Raw genomic sequence first — 14,293 nt, forward strand, 5'->3', positions numbered from 1 at the left:
CAGCATTTTGTGAGGGAAGTGAACTTTTTTAGGTTGAGCAGAATTGCAGTGACAATGTCTAACGGGAGGACTACTCTCTTTTGAGAAAAGAACTCAATATCAAAAGGGAATATTTTCGAAATTCTAAACTTATGATAGAGTGGATTTTATTGCTGTTGTAAGCTCCAGGGTGCTATAATTTTCATGAAATAAGAATTAAAAATCTGTAGAAATCCATCAGTTATTAGAATCATTAGGTTCACCATAATCCTAGTCAATCTCCTCTTCTGTGATGGAAGAAGAAGCTTCAAAAGTTGTATGTTAAGAAAAACTTCAATGGCTTTACTTAAATAAATCAGAATTATTTTCATCCTAAAGATCTTTCCAACAACAATTCGCCAGTAGCACCCCTCGTATTTCACTTGTTTATTTGATTACTTGCCAATGAACTTGTATTATGTACCGTCTTGCTGGTCTTCGCCGTCGCCGCATTTAGTCATAGCCCGTAAGTGCCTGTATTTCTGCAGCTATAAAGTAGAAGATATATTTGTATATTTTTACTTCATTTGGCAGTGCTTCGCAATTTTTCATAATTTCTTTCAAAGGCGAGCTCATTAAAATTCCCATCGCTGCTATTCGTGCTGCTTTTGTGTGTCTCGCTGATTGCAGAGTACAGATAGCTAAATTCCAGATGTTCATTATTGCATTACAAGTATTAATTTTTCCGTTTTCTTTATTTTTTTTGTTTTTCTGTCTTGTCGCAGCGACTTTTCCATTCTGGTAATTGAGCCAAAACTAATTAAAGACTTAGGCATGAATGGCAAAGGCTGAAAAACTTTATCGACAAGACGTATCCATTGAGCTCAATTAAATGCAGCGCGCGGAATGTCATAATCACTGTTAGAAAGCTTTTTAATGTGAATTATAAATTATTTCACAATTACAAAGGCGTTGTAATGAACTTAACACTGAATTTTATTATGGCCTTGAGCTCATAAATAATCCCCGTTTGGAGTGAAATTAAATGAACGAAGCTTGTAATTGATGCAATGTGAGATAGATATGTGGAGTAAATACAGAGATAATTTTTTCTTTCAATCTTATTAGAAGATTATGATATGCGAGCAAAATACTAACTTGAAATAGAATTTAATCCAATTGTTGCTTAATTGGAATAAACTGCGTAAACTGTTTTAGACGAGCTTTCGACAGCACGAAAAGGAGCTGACTTTATGCCGCGATGTCTAAATTTGGTATCCCCACAAAACTAATACGGCTGTGTAAGTTGACGTTGAGCAACACCAAAAGCTCCGTCATGATTGGGAAGGACCTCTCCGAGCCGTTCGATACCAAACGAGGTTTCAGACAAAGTGACTCACTATCGTGCGACTTCTTTAACTTGATATGGAAAAAATAATACGAGCTGCAGAGCTAAATAGAGAAGGTACAATCTTCTACAAGAGTGTACAGCTGCTGGCGTACGCCGATGATATTGATAACATCGGAAGCAACAACCGCGCCGTTTGCTCTGCTTTTTCCCGCATGGATAAGGAGGCGAAGCGAATGGGTCTGGAGGTGAATGAGGACAAGACAAGAAATATCTCCTGTCATCAAACAAACAGTCGGTGCACTCGGGTCTTGGCTCCCACGTCACTGTTGACAGTCATAACTTCGAAGTTGTAGATAATTTCGTATACATACCTGGGAACCAGTATCAACAACACCAACAATGTCAGCCTCGAAATCCAGCGCAGAATAACCTCTTGCCAACAGGTGCTACTTTGGACTGAGTAGGCAATTGAACAGTAAAGTCCTCTCTCGACGAACCAAAATCAAACTCTACAAGTCGTTTATCATTCCCGTCCTGCTTTATGATGCAGAAGCTTGGACGATGTCAATACCAGATGAGACGACACTAGGAGTTTTCGAGAGGAAAATTTTGCGCAAGATTTATGGTCCTCAGAACATTGGCAACGGCGAATACCGCAGACAATGGAACGATCAGCTGGTTATACGACGACATTGACATAGTTCAGCGAATAAAAAGACAGCGGCTACGCTGGGCTAGGTCATGTTGTCCGAATGGCCGAAAACACTCCTGAAAGTCTTCGATGCAGTATCCGCCGGAGGAAGCCGATGAAGGGAAAGGCCTCCACTCCGTTGGAGGGACCATGTGGAGAGCGACCTAGTAACACTTGGAATCTGCAACTGGCGCCGAACTGCGAAGGAAAGAGAGCGCGTTCTCATCGATTCGGCTATAACCGGCTAAAAGGTTGAACGCCAATCACTTACATACAATTAAGAGTTGAAGATTGTCAGCTCTTTTGGAAAATACCATCGTGAAGTTGCCCCGCGATTCATTGGTAGAATTGGTTCTAGAGTGTGTCACGTTGTCTCGGCCCAGTAACCTATGAGCTATCTAATTATTTCTAAATACTTAGACTTTTTTTTTGAGTTCTACAAGGGAAGAACTCGATTTCTTAATCACTTCTACCCTAACTTTCTGGCATGGACTTGGAAATATCATAACATAGTGACTGTTAGCGTTTCCTCAGAACTGTTTTTACCGTATTTACGATTCTCGTATAGAAGATGTTTTCAAAGATAATATGGTAAGGGATAGAGATCTGTAAAACAATTTAGGAAAAACAAAAGGAATTTTTGGGCCATCAGACAGAATAAGTAGAAGTAACAATTTTGTATGAATCGATTTATTAAGTCATTGGATTAACTTCGACCATTTTTCACAATAGTTCTTCGAAAATCTTGGGACCAATATCTGGTTTAGAAATACATTGCTCTTTGGATTCATGCTGAGGTCATCTAAGATTTTAGATTTTTAAGTAGTAAGTTACCTTTCTCTAGTCGAAGATCGGAACTATTATAGTTACGCTAGTTTTTTCAACTTAAAAAATCGCTTGAACAGTTTTAATTTATACAAATTATTACAAATTTTTTTCATACTTTTCGAGTCATATATGTATGTATATTTGTCGAAATTCTTAAAACGTATTATGTACTTATCACCAAAAGCACTTAAATATTTGTTTAGCTTCCAAAATATACTGTAGTAGACGCCACCATTGAGTGGCTAAGTGAGATTACGCGATGTTTGCTTAATTCAAATTGTTTACCAAATAATCTCAAATAATGACAGATAGTCTCATAGGCACAGTATGAATATGAATATGTAAATAAATTATCATAGTAGAAAAACAAATTTTAGCTTTTAATTTAAAATAAATTTCCGAAGCTATTTTAGAAAATAATATCAAAATATTACAAAATGGTTAGCCAATGGATTTAGATTACATATTTATAGATTTTTAAAATGAAAGAATTCTCTTAAGAAATTATTAACTATAAACCACTCACAGTGAGCTTAAACTATAATTACCGCAGATACTTATGAAGCGTTTTAATTTTTATGCCGCCTTAATAGCCAATTTAAACACATATTATTTTGATAAAAAAATTTATTAAGCAATTAATTAGATTTTATTATTGGCATAAACACCGCCAACGCATAGCACAGCGAAGACAGCATCACAAGTGTAAATATGAAGAATATTTATACAAAAATAGTCGAGTTTAATCGCTTGAGACCACACCTAAGCGCACCCAACATTCCGAACAAAATCCACAAAAATCACAAAAACAACAAACTATTATTAAATATGGCAAATAAAATAAACGAAAAAAAATTGGTTGTGAAAAAAAGTAAATAAAATTTAATGGATTGTATGCAGAGCAGCTGAAATTGTTTACTTTCGCACTGGAAAAGGTGAAAAAAGCAACGCGTTCATATTTAATAAAAAATTGAAATATTGAATTTGTGAAAGCATTGTGCGGAATGCCAGCGTGTGAGTGAGTGCTTTTTGGGTGTGCGCGTGTGTGTGTTTGCAATGAAATTTTTTATTTAAAAAAATATATATATTAAAATTGTGCGATAATACTATTATGCGGCGTATAAAAGAATATTAAAAGGCAAAACAACGGCTGGAAACGCACAGTGGTTTGAAAACATGATTTTGTTGGACAAAATTATTTTTTTCAAAGAAGATTTGAAACTACTTATTTTTGGAATGGATTCAGGTGACAATAACCGCATCTGAAATAGATTTTCAAGAATTCGAAAATCAAATCAAATATAAATAATGTTAATAATAACGGATCTAATAACACAAACCGAAAATGAATTATGTCAGTTATATCTAATAAAACATGGTATTTAATGCTTTTTAGGATTGCTGAGTATGAAATTCGAAACTCAACTAAACATTTTCCGACGGTCGATATATTTGGACCAACTTTATATGAGGAAGCTCCAGCATCCATCATATTAATACTGGGTAGGATATTTATCGATATCAATCATTCCCGTTTAAGATATTATTCAGCTATGCCACTAACCGTTTGGTACTCTATAAAATCACCCAGAGAATCGGAAGTAATAATAACTTAGAGATTCTAATCTAGATGTAAGCCGAATTCACCCATTCTCGAATGAATTAAATCACATGTTTTGAGATGTATGACTACTAATTCAACCACAATACCGGAAACGTTGCATTATATCTAAAAAAATCACCCAGAGAGAGAGAGAGATTATAATGTGGAGGTTAAAAAAATTGCAAACCGATTTCACACATTTTTAGCTCCAAATCAACTACTAATTTTATAATATAAATATGTATATTAAGATATCTGATTCACTAACCGATATAGAGGTCAACCAGATTGACAACAATTATTTTTTTGGGTATATGGCTGGCTATGAAAAGATCTGGATGGAATTGCTCTATTTTTAACAGGATTTGAATGAGTATTTCACAAACTGATCGATGTTTTCAATAAAAACAAGTAAGGAAGGGCTAAGTTCGGGTGTAACCGAACATTTTATACTCTCGCAATTTATTTATTTTACTTTATTAATATTATAAAACACACAATTTGACCCACATATGCGTCATATACATTGTATAAAGTCCATTGAAAGTTGAAAACACTAATATTAGGTTAGAAGCACCGAGGTCCTCATGTTCGATATATGGGGCCTTGAAAACCTATGGTCCGATTTCGGCGATTTTTAGAATGGGGCTGCCACACTATAAACGTAGTATTTGTGCAAAGTTCTGCACCAATATCTTTACTAGTGCTTACTTTATATATTGTAAAGTAAACGATTCAGACCATCTTCTAAGTTCTGGTATATAGGAAGTAGGCGTGGTTCTGATCCGATTTGGACAATTTTCACAAAATATCATTGGGATGCGAGGAAAATATCACAAACCAAGTTTCATTGAAATCGGTCGAGTAGTTCCTGAGATATGGTTTTTGACCCATAAGTGGGCGACGCCACGCCCATTTTCCATTTTGTAAAAAAATCTGAGTGCAGCTTCTATCTACCATTGCTTATGTGAAATTAAGTGTTTTTGACGTTTTTCCTTAGCGAGTTAAACCACTTTTAGTAATTTTCAACCTAACCTTTGTATGGGAGGTGGGCGTGGTTATTATCCGATTTCTTTCATGTTTGGACTGTACTAAGAAGTAACTAAAAGAACGACTGCAAAAGGTTTGGTTTATATGGCTCTATTGGTTTCCGAGATATGTACAAAAAACCTATTTGGGGGCGGGACCACGCCCACCTCCCCAAAAAAATTAGATCCAAATGTGCCCCTCCCTAATGGGATCCTATGTTCCACATTTCATTTTCATAACTGTATTCATGGCATAGTTATGACACTGTACAGGTTGTCGGTTTCCGCCCATTTTCGAAAGCGACCTCCTCAGGGTGCCAAGGATTATGTGTTCCAAGTTTCATTAAGATATCTTAATTTTTACTCAAATTATCGCTTGCACGAACAGACGGACAGACATACAGACGGACGGGCAGACATCCGGATTTCAAATCCACTCGTCATACTCTGTGCAACATGTTGCGAGAGTATAAAAATGTATCGAAAGTACGGAGACCCCCATACTCGCTTTCTGTGGGATAGAAAAGGTATGAACCTATAATAATCGAAATAGCGTTTTATGAGAGGTATATGTATGTGGTTGTAGTCTCATGTCAGGTTTTATAAGATTCTAAAGCTTATATATCGACAAAAAGTTAGTTTCAATTGGTCCTAGTAGATTATGAGCTATGAAATGTCTCCCAAAAGTGGTCAGTGCCACGCCCTTTACTAAATTTTTAACAGATATAAGCCTGCTGCATCAGCACGAATGCGATTTTTTATTATTTTACTCTTTTGAGGATTTCAAAGAATAAAAAAAAAAGAGTTTTCATCAAAATTTTGTCTACCATATTTTCTGTTTCGCACCACTGTTCACACTGGAAAAAATTCCACAAACTAAAAAGGAAATGCCATCGTAAATACTCGCAGTTAGCTTTTCACTAAGTTTAATATTCATATTAATTTTTCCACGTCAGTAGCAGCAGCCAGAGCAGCACCGCCGGCATTTCTTATCGCACATACAAAAACCAGTAAATACAGTTTTATATTGCATACACAGTTTTAGTGTTTTGCGTGCAAAACACGCACACACACACAGAGACACATAAACGCTGAGATAACACGTGAAACTGCATTGAGTCATAAAAATGAACGCGTATAAATTTTGTCGTTCATCGGCGATGACAATAACAATACTTCAACGGTGGTTTGCATTCAACTTAAGTAGAGAGAGATGTGAATGCAGCACTATATATGTAATTGCTTTAGGTGTGTGTGTGTGTGTGTATATATGTATGAATATTTGTATGATTGTATGTATGTCTGTATGTATGTGTCGTATATTATGGCTAAGTAGAGTTGACGCATCTCATCGCAATCAAGTGGGTTTTAGAGCAAATCTGTCGCATGCACTTACAGTCGGCTCATAAATAGACGCTACCAAATTACACACGAAAGCTCACTTTTAGAGAACACAACCAGTATTTTTGAACACATGAGTATATATGCATATGTATGTGTGCTTATATGCCAACTTTGATTTGGACTAAGTCAAATCACTGCTGTTGACATTTATGACACTCGCATTTGCCGTCGCCATGACAGAAGACAACATGAGTGTGCCAACTAATTGTTTGCTGTCTGGCCAAGTCTCCTCAGTGACACACACAGCCTTAAGCATACATATATATATGTAAATGTATACATATACATACATATGTGCTTTAGGTTCAAATATGAGTTGATTTGTCAGTCTTTTCAGTGCTTACCAACGCTTACAGTCATCAGCGCTGAGCTAAGCTAGTATTTAAATGTGATTTGCTGCAAAAATGATGACGAAAATCGTAAGCAAAGGAGATTATAATTTTGCAAAGTCATTGTGAGTTCGTTGGTTATATGAAGCCACTTTACATTCGAAATGACTTGGTGGAATGCAATGAAGAAAGTATGCGAGTGAAGACGATACCTTTGAGTCCTCACTATTTGATAGACACCTATGTAGGTCATAAAGTAAAATTAGTGCCATAAAACTGGCGGTCAAATCATTTCATTGATTTAACGGTAATCGGGATTCCCAAATATGCAAGTTTTAGGAGCACTTTAGAGCACGAGCAAACAATGTTGGCGAATTTATGCTCTGGAATATGCGAAATAAAGTAGAAGTGAATGGGAAGTAAAAAGGTAACGGTCTGCACATGTTAACGAGCAGTTATCAAAGCGTTTTGCGTGGAATTATTGGATAACTAAAATAACTGTCAATAATATGAAAGGTAAAAATGAGTGGTTATATAAATATATGTGTATATATAACATATTTTATAATACAAAGTTAACCCTTCGTAAAAGAATTAACATGAATGAATCCTTGAAGCACTCAATGTCAAGGGGGCTTCGACTCGGAGAAGTTGGGTATATCAAAGCTCGCAAAATTGGACATTCTGAAATTCTCGATCACTGGGACTGCATTATGGAAAACTGGATTACTGTGTTGCGCAGCCCAATCCCTGCGGCTACTCTTCTATTCGCATTTCTTCGAAGAAAGCGAGTCGTAGCCGGCAGAGAAAAGGCACGGGGACATTTTTGACGGATGGATCTAAGTTCAAAGGGACAGTTGGAGGATTAGTCCTCTGCAAGGAGCTTGGCGTCAGGTACAGCTTTAGGATTACTGCAGCGTTTTCCAAACGGAGGTGGGTATCATAAAGGCAGCATCTGATAGTTTATTCAGATGTGATACCTCTGTTAGGAGGTGGGTATTCACTCGCTCAAAGATAGTCAAGATAGTCAAGTGGTAGTCAATGAGTGCTTAGCCTCTCTATCAGTAGCTTCCAGCGAGATCATTCTGGTCTACGGTAAAACGCTGGAGACCCACTGAGCTTTTTGCACTTAGTAAGGTTCAGCTGGTCAGCTGGACGTGATGATAGTAGTCATTACTGGCCACTGCCCGATGGAGTTTCGTGCCGTAAGGCTAAATATTCTGACGGAAGCAAATTGCAAATTGCAAAAGTTATATGGAAGAAGGGGAGATTGAAACATCGAGACACTTTCTCCTTTATTGTCCAGCTTTCGCTAGACTGTGGCGAAAATATTATGGCAGAACAAACTTCGAAGAACCAGCTCACCCGGACTATAAAGGCTCAAAGCTCTTTGGTTTATAAATATATTCTGTCATTACAACTGCAACTACAACAAAAACCTATATTAATTATACTCTGATCACAATATATAAACCTAAAGAGTCTCCAAGCTGACAGCTTGAAGTCGAATCGTCCTGTTATTATGAAGTCCAAGAAATTTAGTCAACTTCACTTGATCTTGCTTCGATTTGCTATGCCAAAAAATGTTGAAGGAGACGAACCAACTATAGACTTGAAAACTACTTTATCGATTGTAACAACTCAATAAACTGAAATGAGATTCCAATCTGCTCTAGAGAGACTGAATTTTGTAATGTATTACTTCAAAAACCGTAAAGTAATGGTTTAAAAACTCACAGTGCACAATTTTCTGCGCCATAATTCTTTGGTTTGAGTAATAAAAAAAGACTAAGCTAAAAGCACTGCTGATGTGAATTTGGTAAAATATCAAATATCATACTACATGTGATATTTTAAGCAACTTGTAGGTGATAAGAGGGTTTACTGATCTCTTTCAAGTGCTAATCACGTAGGAATAACCAAATCCCATAAGCAAAAAAAACTAACAAATTATTTGTGCTAACAAATCCCTCATATCCCATGGTCTCAAGAGGCAAAAATCAAAAATAAAATAGATATTTGCTGCTGCCATGCTTAAAGTTTGTATAGGAAAACTAAACTAAAAAACGGAAAATGGTAACAAAAAAGGGTTAAATAATAAAAGCCAAAATGGACACAAAAGTCAGCAAAAGTGAGAATATCCTTAAAATATATATATGTATATATGAATGAAAAAGGGTACACAGCAACTGCAAGCAGCGCAAGTCAAACTATGCGACCAGTGAAAATGCGTAATGAAAAGTTTAGCAACATCAATGCGAGTAAACAAAGTAAACGAAACCCCAGACACATACACACACAAACAGTTGCAACAGTGCCTCGGTGTGTTTTTGCCCGTTCGCTCTTGATGATGATAACGAAAATCATGAAAATGACAATAGAATAAATGAAGTCAATTTACTTGAATGGCAGCCATATTGTTTCGTTTGCTGATCCCTAATGCAACCACTTCAATACATTCTCCTACGAAAATCCCCAATGTTTACGCGTAAGTCAAACCTTTCCTTTTCTCTAAATCCTTGCCAGCAATTGTATTAAATAAATTAAAGCTACTTTCCTGCAGCCGAAAGCTTTATTCATTTTGTTTTTGTTTTGCTGTTAACTCGTCCTTTGAACTCTGATTTAATAAGCAGCTGTTGCGCGTTGAACCCTTTTGCAGCGTAATAAAAAAATATGAAATAAAAGTGAAATGCTTAAATGAATTTATCAATTCATTTGCATACGAAAAAGCCACAAGTTTTTTTTTGCAGCGATTCAGCTGTTTGTGGTGTTTATTTCGTGACTTCGTGAAAGTATTTACTTATACATGAATAAGTTTGCCTCTGTATGTATGAAATGTGAGAGTAACTTTTTTGGAAGTCGGAAATTTGCGTTTTTACGCTGTTTCAGTTTAATTCGGTTGAAGTTAAAATTAAGCTGCGTCTGGCAATCGAAAAAATTCCATTGGCAAGTATGTGTACTTGCGGTGAAGCATTCTTCCGTAACGGATATTAAAATGTTTGCCTTCGAAGTCAAATAAGTTCAACAAAAATATTGATAAAATCGAGTTAAATTCATTTTTTAGAATCAAAATGTGCCATACTATTGTAGATTTACGAAAAATTGCTAGTTTTTTTAAATTTATCAATTAATTTTTTGGAATCGAAAGGAAATATCTGTTTTAAAAAAATACAAAAATTTTATAAAGTTGAAGAAAAATTGACAATTAAAATACTTTGCTTAAATGTGGAAAACATTTTACTCTAAGATTTCCATTAAGGGGTTAGGTGGGTTTTCAAAATTTCAAAATTTCAAAAAAATATTGTTTATTAAAGAGTGCAATATGTTAAAAATATTATCCAAAAATATCAAATAAATCCGAGTAATATTTTAAGAGATATACCCTTTGGAAGTACCGCCCATCAATCCACATCAGTACGTATGTATGTAAAACTTTAAACGCTGTAATCTCAAAACTAATTTTTTAAAGTCGGTGGACACGATAACTCAAAAAGTTACAAAGACATTTTGTTCAAATTTTGCACACACCTTTGGAATAACAATATATTACCTACGATAGATATCGAAAGATTTTTTATATTTTTATTATTGTTTATTTTTTCGAGCCCATGTATGCCATTAACTTGTCCAAAAAAGTGAGTTTCTTGGATAAAATTCTGTCAAAAATTCAAATTTTAATATTTTCTTTATTCCATCGTTCATTATCTACATCTATCCATGTACTATCGAAATATTTTTGGTTTATTGCTTTTGGATGAACCAATTATGAGTTATGATGTCCACCGCAAGACCTTTTTTTTGGGCACGTGATGGTAGATGAGGTGCCAACACCAGAGTTTTTGGTATTTTTAAACAAAAATTTCACAAAATTCTGTTTAAAGATATGTACATCTTTGATTTGCTGAATTGTTTAAATAAAATATTTGATTGTACATATTTAAAAAAAAAATGTAAAAGTGTCCTTGTTTTTAGGCTCTCAAACCCACATAACCATTTCACTTTCGTTAACTGAGGGGAAGTTGCCTAAAGTCGATGATCCAAATTGTTTTATTCTTTCAGTAGTGCAATTAGTTATATATGTATTTCAAAGATATTGAAAATACAAATTTTCGTTATAAGTAATGTCTATTGATTATAATGAATAAGTTATAAAGCGTGGTATCTGTGATATAAATTTCTATAAAAAAGTAGGCGTGGAAACGAAAGTTTCCATCTTAAAGAATGAGAAAAAATTATTTCGTTCCTCCATTACAATTATTTCTACGGAATATTCATAAGACTTTTAAGTCCTTCTATAATTTTTCTCCATAACACAACACCCCAGAACCCAGAGTTAATCAATGACCGCAGTTAACTAAAATATTGGCTCTTTCATTCTCAAAACAACGCATTAGGTGACTATTCAAATGTTTTAAGAACTGTTTAATATAGTTCACAACTAACTTAAGTTAATTAGGGAGTACTATTTCAATACAGAGGGTAGCAAATCAATCAAAGAAATATTAATCGATCTTTTTGAATTTTTTTGTTTCAGCAACTCATTCGGCTGGAATCATGTCAGCAGTTGGGGAACTTTTTTGGCACCTCCGAAGATAGCATATAACTCCGTTATTTACACTTTACGCTGGTATAGCCCCTTAAAGCGGATTTATTAACTCTTATCAAGGACATACATCGGCATAATTTATACGACTAACTTTTCTGCTACGAAATCAATATTCCGCGAGTTCGAATATACATACGAGTAAGACGAGTATCTTGGAATTATGCTGAATTCGGGTATACAATTCTTTGAAATATAAGACTGCACACCTTCAATCTATGTGATTTTATTAATATGAAGAAGGAGAAAACAGAAACGGTATTTGGAATACCCATCTTTCATTAGATCTTTAGACCAACAATTCCAATCCATCTAAATATATAACCTCTAAAAAGCCCATAAACAATTTCAAGTTTAAAATTGAAATACTATACCTCAATTTCTATAAAATTAAATTTATAAGTTTGGTAACACCATATCAACTATTCCCATCAAACAGACACCTTATCACTGCGAAAGCAACCGCACTTGTTATCTAGGGTTACATTTTTGAACTTGAATATTCTAATTAATTAAACAGGGCAGCGAAAATAAAAGTGCGTAAATGCTAATTATATCAAGAAGTGAAGTGAAAAACTGCAAATTTATTAGTTCCTGCGATAACTGCAGTCATTAATTAATTATTTAGTTAAAATTAATGACATCCGCAATGAGTCAAATGTACAAATTTAAATAAACTTTACGCAACAAATACACAATTATAAACAAACAAAGTATTAAATGGAATACAAACAGCTGAACTTTTGGATGTGAATCATGCGCTTTAGTATGGTTTGTTTTTATGCTGGTGAGAATTTAAGTAGTGGGCGATTCTGCGGAAATAAAGACTTTAAAGTTCATTAAACAGAGCACAGTTGTCGTTTCTCACATCAGAAATAAATTTTAAGAATTGACACTTCTTGCAATTTCTTCGGAAGTTCTATTTCCAGCGAATATAAATACATTTATTTGATTTACATTATTCTTCCTCTTCTTGCAACCACTCATCATCTCTGGTTACACACATTTTCGGCCATAAATGACAAGAATAATGATGCTCTCCTGCAAACACTTCACATTTGTTTAGCCAAAACTTTGCGAACTTTCTTGTGTGTGCTTAACTATATTTAGAAAAGAAATCATCTTCAGCACGTGTGTCTCAACACTTTCACAAGCACAAGTGGCGCTTGTGTGCACACACCTCAACACCCACAGTGATATCTGAACCATATATCATACACTACAAACAAGTGGGCTCAAGTGTTACAGAATTTCAGTGTATCACTTGTGTGTATTAACCCACAAATAACTAAATCTAACCAGCAGCTGAAGAATGCCTTTGTTTGACCACACGCCAACCTTTAGCCACAGTTTTTTATTTCTGTTTGTGTTGTTGCTGTAAACTTTTTACTATTTTCAATTTTTGTTTGCATATGCTTGTGTCTTATTTTCTTCTCTCGACGCACTCAACGCTACAAGTGTCTTTCGCTTATTGTGCTATGCTGACAGTTATGTTCTGCCACTGACAACACAATTCAAAACTTTTAATAATGATGTTATTACTTGTATATCAAAAGTAAACAGAAATTCCCTTTTCTTTACATAATTTGCTTTATGGGAATTCGAGCGCCTGAAATTGTGTGAAGCATAGATATAGTACATACAATCGGGGAATACCCAACAGGAAACGGAAAGTAGTTATACAAATTTCTTGTGGCGAACTGAAATAGTTCGAACTATCGACCACATAGCACAATATCAAGGTCTCAGAGACTACTTTAAATACATCATTCAACCTTATGTCCAATATAACATCACCATTGAAAAAAATAATCACTCTATCGATTCATATATAAAACCAAACCTATTAAGGAATGAACAAAAAATGGGATTCTGTCCATAGCAGAGTTTTCCAGATGCGTTGTACCAAGCTTGTTGAGCTTGCCAATCTAATTATCTCAAAAACGAGTAACTTTGAAAATTAATTCTGGGATAAGGAAAAAGGAATCGATTTCCAGTCTTTCAATTTGAAAAAGCATGCCTGGTACTAGACCAAACTTCGAAATTTTTTTCGAAGACCTCTACGGAATACGCTAATTCATGAAACTCATAATATCTGTAAAAAAAAAATATTTTTTTTTTTGAAATTCCAAGCCTTACCTAACCCTTCATTTCGAAAACATATCGGATAGTAAATGCATTTATCATTCAATGTTTAAATGCCGACATAACAGATGGCGCTCAGCTTATAACTACGAGTAGTTTCTTTCTGAACAGATCGTGGAACGTTTTCCAGCTCAATCAAAGGAACTTCTGTTGATAAGGAAATCGATGATCTCAATATTTCTTTCTGAACAGATCATGGAATGGTTTCTAGCTCAATGAAAGGAATTTTCGTTGCTAAGGAAGCCGACGATCTCAATGATTTTGGGAACAAGTTCCTAACATTGGAACTCATGCGCAACTTTGATAACCCAACCAATAACGATTCTATGGACATTGCAGCATTACAAGCTCTT

This window comes from Zeugodacus cucurbitae, chromosome 6 (assembly GCF_028554725.1).
Source record: "Zeugodacus cucurbitae isolate PBARC_wt_2022May chromosome 6, idZeuCucr1.2, whole genome shotgun sequence".
NCBI classification, from domain to species: domain Eukaryota; kingdom Metazoa; phylum Arthropoda; class Insecta; order Diptera; family Tephritidae; genus Zeugodacus; species Zeugodacus cucurbitae.